Here is a 9,895-nt window from a genome sequence, read left to right as displayed (position 1 = left end):
CCAAGCACCGCACCAACCGCATAGTCACTTGCATCACACATTAGCTTAAAAGTCTAGCTCCAATCCGGTGGTTTAATGATAGGGGCTGAAATAAAAAATTCTTTCAAACGGTTGAATGCCGCCACACACTTTTCATCAAAGTTAAAAACCACATCTTTTTGTAATAAGTTGCAAAGTGGTGATGCTATCTTGGGAAAATCCTTGATAAATCTACAATAAAAACCTGCATGACCAAGAAAAGAGCGTATTTCCCTCACCGTAGTGGGAGAGGTTAAAGCACGAATAAGGTCTATTTTAGATTTATCGACTTCCAATCCTTTAGAAGATATTATATGGCCTAAAACTATGCCATGAGTTACCATAAAATGACACTTCTTCCAATTCAGCACAAGGTTTGTTTCAATACATCGTTCAAGGAGTAAAGACAAGTTGTTCAAGCAAAGGTCAAATGAATCACCAAAGACACTAAAGTCGTCCATGAACACTTCGATTATATTTTCAACACATTTTGAAAAGATACTTACCATACACCTTTGAAAGGTAGCTGGAGCATTGCACAAGCCAAAAGGCATCCTTCTATAAGAAAAAGTACCGAAAGGACAAGTGAAATTGGTTTTCTCTTGATCCTCCGGCGCTATCACAATCTGATTGTAACCTGAATAGCCATCAAGGAAACAATAGTAAGAGTGTCCAGCTAAACGTTCAAGCATTTGATCAATAAAAGTCAATGGAAAATGATCCTTCCTAGTGGTGGAATTGAATTTCCTGTAATCAGTACAAACCCTCCAACCGGTTTGCACACGAGTTGGGACAAGTTCATTCTTATCATTCTCCACCACGGTCACACCTCATTTCTTTGGTACTACTTGTACCGGGCTCACCCACTTGCTATCGGATAAGGGGTAGATAACACCCACGTCCAAAAGCTTTAGTATCTCCTTTTTCACAACTTCCATCACAGGGGGATTCAAACGACGTTGTGCTTCCCTTGTAGGTTTTGCATCATCCTCCAAACGGATCTTGTGCATACAAACGGCAGGGCTTATACCCTTGATATCAGCAGTTGTACATCATATGGTCGTCTTGTACTTCCTAAGCACCCTTAGAAGTTTTTGCTCATGTAATTCACTAAGATTGTTAGAAACAATCACAGGTAAATCTTCTTTGTCACATAAATACAAATACTTTAGGTGATCGGGAAGAGGTTTCAATCCTAACTTTGGAGATTTAACAATGGAAGGTACAAGCTTTTCATCACTGCATGGTAAAGAAATAAAAGAGATATTATGAGTTTCCGGGCATCCTTGTAGTGAATTAAGATCACCAAGGGATCCTTGACCTCATTACCACACTCTACACCATTATCCATGGATTTAGTTAAAACGGTTTCCAAAGCATATTCACCATTCAATTCAAATACTTGTTTTGCCAATGTATCCATAACATCAATGGAGAAACAAGAGTGGACATCACTATGATATCTCATCGTCTCAAAAATGTTGAAACGTGTTGTTTCTCCATCAAACTCCATAGTTAGCGTTCCCTTGTCCACATCAATAATGGTTTTCGCCGTTTTCATGAAGGGACACCCAAGTAGCAATGGAAGATACGAGTCCGGTGACCCTTCACTCATCTCTAACACGCAAAAGTCAGCTGAAAAGACTAATTGATTAACCTGCACAACAACATCCTCAACAATACTCATTGGGTAGACATTAGAGCGATCGGCTAATTGTAATACAATTCCAGCCTTTTTAAGAGGACCAAGATCAAGTGAATTATACATGGATGCGGGGATAACATTTACGGATGCACCTAAGTCCAACATAGCTTTGTTAAATGTAGTGTTACCAATTGTGACTGGAATGTCAAAGCTACCGGGATCCTTGCATATCAGTGGGAGTTTATGTTGTAAGATTGCCGAAGAATTCTCCCCCACACTTAGCACTTCATTACCTTTGAGCCTTTGCTTATTGGTACACAAGTCCTTCAACACCTTTGCATACTTTGGAACTTTCTTAATAGCATCAATGAGTGGTATGTTTACATGGATCTTTTTAAGAACGTCTAAAATCTCCTTTTCTAGTTCCGCCTTATTAGAACTTGTAAATATGCGAGGGAAAGGTAAAGGAGGAACATAAGTAGAAACCGGAGTTTTAGAGTTAGGAATAAGTACCTTAGAAGTTTGGGGAGAATCATCATTCTTCTCCTCCAAAACAGGTTCCTTTGGTGTTTCCACCTTTCCCGAATCAGTAACTTCGGGTTGCACAAGTTGTGTACCACTTCTCAACATAATAGCAGTGACGTCCCCTTTTGGGTTGATATGTTGAGAAGGGAGTTTCCCACTATTTTGTGCCTTCAATGGATCTTTTTAAGAACGTCTAAAATCTCTTTTTCTAGTTCCGCCTTATTGGAACTTGTAAATATGCGAGGGAAAGGTAAAGGAGGAACATAAGTAGAAACCGGAGTTTTAGAGTTAGGAATAAGTACCTCAGAAGTTTGGGGAGAATCATCATTCTTCTCCTCCAAAACAGGTTCCTTTGGTGTTTCCACCTTTCCTGAATTAGTAACTTCGGGTTGCACAAGTTGTGTACCACTTCTCAACATAATAGCATTGACGTCCCCTTTTGGGTTGATAGGTTGAGAAGGGAGTTTCCCACCATTTTGTTCCTTCAATTGATTCAACTCAATAGCCATATAACCAACTTGAGTTTGCAAATCCTTAATCGTACTCTCCGTTCTTTGAATAAAAGATTTCAACAACTCTTCCATATTGGACCCCATATTTTGAGGTTGTTGTTGTTGTTGTGGAAATTGTTGTTGCTGAAATTGTTGTTGTTGTGGTTGAAATCCATTCGGACGGTTGAAAGTACGTTGTTGAGCCGCTCCTTGCTTGTTAGCATAGCTGAAATTGGGGTGATTTCTCCATCCCGGATTGTACGTATTGGAGTAGGGATCATACCATCTTTGTTGATTTGGAAAGACTGCATTAGCTTGCTCATATTCATAACATCGAGGAGAACTTGGTATAACCGCGGCTGCAACTTGTTGCATCATTGTTATCATGTTACCCATTTGTTGACGAAGTTCCTCGACCTCGCGTGCTTCATTCACTCTTCTTAGAAGTACATCCGAACCACGACTCAGGAATTGTTGTGAGTTCGCTGGCATGTTTTCAATCAACTCTCTAGCTTGTGCCACCGTCTTGTTCACTAGTGCACTACCACACGCAGCATCAAGGAGATTCCTATCACTTGTTTGGAGTCCTTCATAAAAGTATTGGATAATCACAGCGTCACTAAATTGGTGGTGAGGTCAGCTTGCCACCAATCTCTTGTATCGTTCCCAACACTCATATAATGATTCTCCCACATTTTGCTTCATCCCACAAATTTCCTTGCGAATTTGAGTAGCCTTCGATGCAGGAAAATACCTCTCTAAGAAAATATTCTTCAATCCGTTCCATGTAGTGACACTTCCGGATGGCAAACAGTACAACCAATCCTTAGCGTTATCCACCATAGAAAATGGAAAAACTTTCAACACTGCACCATCGGCACCAGTCTCCGCTGGAAGCATGTCCATGAAAATGGTATGTAAGTCCATAAGATGCTTGTTAGGGTCTTCATTCACCATGCCATGGAACTTTGGTAACTCTCTAAGCAACCCCGGCTTGGTCTCGAAGGTTGAGTTAGTTTGGATATACCATTGTTGTGCATCAAGCCTATGAGAAGCCAATTCCTTGAGTGTACGATTTGCATCACCCATTGCTTCTTCTTCTTCTTCAACTAGTGGTTCTTCTACGAATGGAACCCCTTGTTCTTCTTCTAGTTGTAACTCTTATTCCACTTCTAACTCTTGTTCTTCTGTTGTGTCTTGACTTGGTTGGAGTATTGTTCCTCTTCGAGTAGCTATCCCGCACCTTGGATAGTTCCAATCTTTAAAAGCCAGGGATTAATTACCTGAAAACAATTCTCGCAAACAAGTGAGAAATAAGACAAGAAACAAAAAGAAAATATGCAAGCGGAAATGATGATAAGAAATTAAAAACTTAATAACAAGCCGTATGCCTCCCCTACAACGATCCCAAAATTTGATCGCAGTCATATGCATCAAAATAATTCACTTTCCCACTTAACTAAATTTAAATGAAGTATGTGGTAAGAAAGAGTTCGTTTGCACAGAGAGGCAATTGTTATTATGCAATTCTCAGATTCTTAAATAACCAAGGGGGAATTTTGTTTATCAATGCAATAAAAATATACTGAAAGCAATAAAGTATAAAAGTAATTAATAAGAGGAAGATATTGGTCAGGGGATAGTACCATTCACAAACATGTATTTTCATCAATCACTAGAATTGATATTTTAATCTCTCATTTATTAAAAGTCTTAGGATACCTTGGTCGCAAGAATATCCCGCTAATTCCTTGATTTCATCACAACCACATTAAAAGATGCATATGTGAATTCTTCCTAGAAAGCAACCTAAAGTGTAAAAGCACAATTAAGTTTAACTCCCTAAAAGCACTAAGTTCTATGGAATAGGACTAATCAATGCAAACAAACATATAAAAGCACTAATCCATTTTAACAAAGGTTATGATTCATATGCAATTATAAAGATGTATCACTACAAGTAATAACCACACTATGCTACTTGCAATCAGAAATTGACAACTTTTTCATATTGAAAATCCTAATCTAGCAATAGAGATGAATGCAAATCCAATTGATTCTGGACTCAACCAAACAAGCAATCAAATCATATGACAATATTAATAATGAATCATAAACAATAAAGTTGAGACAAAACTAATGCATTGAATCAAATATCATGCTGAGAAATCAACTTTATCCCATAACCATAATCAATAATGAAATGAAGAAGATGAAAAATAAATGAAAGCCAACCCTAGTCGCCACTCTCCAAAACTCCAAATAGAAAATACGTGATAACCAAAGTTGTTGAAAACTTTCCTTTTTGTAGCTTTTCCTCTTTCCAAAACTTGGTCAATCCTCCAAATGCCCATATCCAATGTGGTCCACCAAGCCCATATGTGAGAAATACCCAAATGAAAATATTCTCCAAAAGTGGTCGCCGGAAAACTGGTAAAATGGCCGAAAATTGGCCGTAGAAGTCACCGGGAAGCAGTTCAGGTGACCAGCAAAGTCCACCCGGTCAACGAGTCAGCTCGGTCAGGTCAACCGAGTCAATTGACTAACTCAGTAAGATCATGAGTTAGATAGCTAGCCAGACTCAGCTGAGCGGAGTGGCCTTGGCTTGAGCCATTGCACTGGCTTAATATTGTTGCATAATCATTGTGCTTCAGCAGTGCTCTCCAGCCATGATGGCTGTTCCTTCCCCACACATCAGTTCTGTAACCTCGGCATTCCATACTCCCACTGCAACATAACTCCATTAACTCATCTTTGCAAACCACCAATTCCTTGGCTATAAACACCACCATGAGAACATTGCACCAATCCTCTTTTGTAACTCATACAAAATCATCATTCCTTCTTTGTAGCTTCAGTCACTGCACAAAGACACCTGCAACTCAGTGTTGATTCTTCTTGGCTCTTTACAGCATCAGTTCGTCCCTGCTCTAGATGCAATGCTTTGCAATTCAACTTCCTCCAGCTATTACAATCCAGTTCAGACCATCAGCTGCGGCTCTCAACTGATCTTCACAAGTCCACCTGACTGCAAACCAAATCTTCTCCCTGATAAACTCTGTAGTTCTCATCCATCTGTTACAACTTCACAATCTCTATCAGCATCACTATGAGGTCAACCTGCATCCTCATTACTGCCATTACCCAACTGAATCACCATTCTTCCTTGATACACAGCCATCCTCAACACAAGTGTCACTCAGTTCAGCCAATAATACAAACATAAAGATTCCTTGTTCAGCACCACCAACAATTCTTCTCTCGCTGTGCTCCTATCCACCAACACTGCATCTTCACCACCAACAAAGTGACCCTAGATTACAGTCCCTTACTGCTTCAAAAGCGGCACACCATCATCTCCATTCTTGCTTCTGAAACATCATTAATTCAATAACCAACTGCAGCTTCATCCTCAACTGCCACTCAAGGCTAAACTTCAGCAGCAACTGCATTTTTACCACCTGACTTGCATCCACACTGCAGCCCTTGTCTCAACAGCCTAAACATACATCTAAGCTTCTTTCATCCAAGACAGTGCACTGCCAGTCGCCCTTCTAACATATGACTAGCAACAAGATCATATTTCAACTCCAATTCCAGCTTTAATTTCTTCTCAAAACAGCACCAGGACAATCACTTACAACTGCATATGCACTTTCATCTCCATTTGAGCTTTGTAACAGCTGCATCAACACAGATTCATAACCACCAACAACATTTCAGATTCCTGCTACCACCATCACAAGATCAGTTCAAGCCATTCACCACCATCAGTTCACTTCACCAGTTCCTGTGTTGTTGCACCATCTCAGACTCGAGTCCGTTACAGACTTAAACGGCATCAGGTTAAGTTCTCCAAGCTAACTCCCTGAACTCTCTTAGTATCATCTCCATCGATCCAACACAGAACCTCCACAAGATCGAATTCAAAGAGAACCCATTTCAATTCTTGCCCCAATTCTTCTGTATCTAAGCTTGAAACCCTAATTTCATCTCCTCAATCTGATACCCACACTTATAATTCATCTGTTGAGCTTCAAACTCATAACAGGTTCAAACCCTAGATTCAGTTCTTTAAATCGAGCCATCAAACCCAGGTACTCATCTCCAACCCCTAATTCTTCATCTGCAACTATGTAACAATCGAACAGCTTCATCTCTTCCTATGCTCAAACTCAGATTCAATAGATACTCCCATCAGCAGACCCACCAGATTCATAGTATCAATTTCTCCATCGATGCTTCAACCAACAATTCCATATTCAAATCAGAACCTAACCCTAAGAACACACAGCTCAAATTCTCGATCTCTTTTCCTCTCATACATCAGCCGCCATGGCCTCTCCTCTGAGTTAGAAATCCAATGATTGAGAAGTGAATTTTCTTCTGAATTCCAGGGTGTGGTAATGATAAAGAGTACCACAGGCATCCAGAACGCAGATAAGGGCTATCCATGTGCTATTTGGCATGTCAGTCTCAGAAAACTGACAGTTCATTCTTCACTCCTTGCGCAACATTAGCCTGCTCCAAATATCGCATGTGAAGTGACCTTTTTGCATTTTACGCTCCAAGTGGACGATTTTTCCTTCTTTTTCTCATAATGACTCCATAGTACCTAATAAACTCAAAACCAAACATAAGGTATGCAATTCACAAGGATAATAGCAAAGAAAGCATAAATACTAGATATAAAATTAGGTGTTTTAGACACCTATCAGTGGTCGGGCCACATATATTTTGTATGTGTCCCCTCTTAATATTTTGACACATACTCAGATTAAAAACTTGCCCCCTTTAAATCTCTGTACGTGTCATTATATAAAGAGGTGTCACATACTTTAAGTATGTGGTCCGATCACATCGTAGCCACACCGAGCAGCAACGCTGAGGAAGAGTTTTGGGTAGAATTTACAACCTCTAGACGAAGCTACGTATATGTGATGCAAAAAGTGAATCGGATATTAAGAAGGCCCAACCACTTTGCAAGTGATAGCTCCATCCACTATGCAGTTCAATCTCTTTAGAGGTATATGGACGGAGATGTTTCCGGTATATGTTTCCAGAAATATTGAGGCCATATTAAAAGTTCATTGGTAGGAGACTTAGAAGTACCCACCTCTTGCACCTGAAGAAGAATGTGATTATCGTAATCCAAGTCAGCCAGGATTTGAGTTCGTTTTAAATTTGCGTACCCATTATTGTCCTCCAGGTTAGCCAAGATCTATCTTTGTTTGTAGGATTTCTGATGGACCTCTTATTAACTTTATAGTGAGCTTAATTAAGACTATGGATGATATAATGTGATTTTTAGGTGAAGCTCCACTAACAATAACCTCTGGAGAGGGATTAGTAGTTCTTTTAGAGCCCTTTGTTATCTTTTTGGTTCTTTGTACAAGTGGACTTGAAAAGGGCAACGATTTCTTTGCTTTGATTATTAGCTGCTTATTATTTTCCATTCCATTTTTTAGTGTTAGTATTTTTGTTCCCTAAGTAGGTATGCACCTCAACCAAAATTCTACTGTATGCAAATGAATTAGACACGTGGCTTATTGATGTGATATGTTAATTTTGATGGGACTTTCATATTTCTTTCTAAGGGTTTACAATTTGGTTTTGTTTTCCTGACTACAGGTAAGAGCAGAATTTAAGATACACACAGGGCCGGTCCCTTAGAGAAATCAGGGAAAGGCCCACTTTGGGGAAGCAAGGCCTAGGGGCAACAACAGCCCAGTTTTGCATTAGGGGTATTTTTAAAACCAAAACACATGTAGGGGACTTATTGATGAAACAGAATAAGTACTTGGGGCAAAAGTTCAAGTGATATAAATTCTTTTAACTCATTAATCCTTTTTTTTTGTTTTTGACGGACGATTCGCTTTTCATTTAGCCTTTCGGAACCTAGAACTAAAGGTTTCTTTTGCCCTTTTGGAGCCTAATACAAAAGATGGAAGGTGCTCTAAACAACTACTTCAACCTTTTGTATTGTTTGAATATTGAGTCACTGATTGAAAAATTTAACCACAATAAATCCTTTTAATTTCCCTTTTTTTCAAATTCTAAGACACATATATATATACACATAAAGAACAGATGGGTTTTATATTTTGGTGAGAATAGTTAGGCTTTATATTACCATGACTAATTTAAAGAAAATATTTAAGGTTTACTGTGAGTGTATAATTAATTTATTTCGGTCTTTTTTTTTTTGAAACTTTTAAACCTTTAGAAGTTTGTAATCTAGAATCGCGAGAAGAGAAAAAATAATTACTTGTACTTTTACCATCAGAATTGTGTAAAGAAAAATAATAACTAAGGGGTATAAAAAAATAGTTTGATTCGGGGAAAAAAAAAATTCAGGAACGGCCCTGGATACACATGATGCGAAACCTCAAAGTCTGAGCGGAGGAAGCATTGTATTTGATAATGTACACTTTGAGTAACTACTCGTTATCTATCACGTTCGTATTTGGTACTTTCTAGCCTAAGTATCTTGGCTTTGTTGCGACTTCTACATTTAAGCGTACTATCCCCATGCCATGTATCTTTCCCATTTTATTCTTTGCAATGCCTTCTTTATACCATGTACCTTTCCCCGTTTACTTTGCTATAGAGTAGTATTTGATACCTTACCGGTAATCTCATATTTTCTCTTATATATTATTGTTGATGGTGGTTTTTAGCTTAAGATTAAAATCCTAAAACCGTACATCTGACATGACGTCACTACGACCACTAGCGTATTTATTGATTCAATCAGCATGCCTACGTAAGAATTATCAGGGTACCTTTTTTTTATACACATACATGTGTCATGTTCCACGGCAGAACCCTTAGTATTGACCGACATCATCTTCGTATATACCAAACCCTAATTCTCATACTACCGTGCAATGGAAAACCATGCCAGCCACGTCTCCGCACCAAGGCATGCCAACCATGCCAGCCGCACCACCGTGCCAATGGCAAACCATGCCAGCCGCACCACCGTGCCAATGGCAAACCATGCCAGCCACGTCTCCGCTCCAAGGCATGCCGACCATGCCAGCCGCACCACCGTGCCAATGGAAAACCATGCAAGACCACGTCTCCACGCCAAGGCATGCCGACCATGCCATCCGCGCCACATGTGACAATGGCATGCCGTGCCAGCCACGTCTCCGCGCCAAGGAATGCCAACCATGCCAGCCGCACCACCGTGCCAATGGCAAACCATGCC

Source organism: Papaver somniferum, chromosome 6, assembly GCF_003573695.1.
Source record: "Papaver somniferum cultivar HN1 chromosome 6, ASM357369v1, whole genome shotgun sequence".
Taxonomy (NCBI): domain Eukaryota; kingdom Viridiplantae; phylum Streptophyta; class Magnoliopsida; order Ranunculales; family Papaveraceae; genus Papaver; species Papaver somniferum.
The sequence above is the reverse complement of the archived record's forward strand: the minus strand, read 5'-3'. Positions refer to the sequence as shown.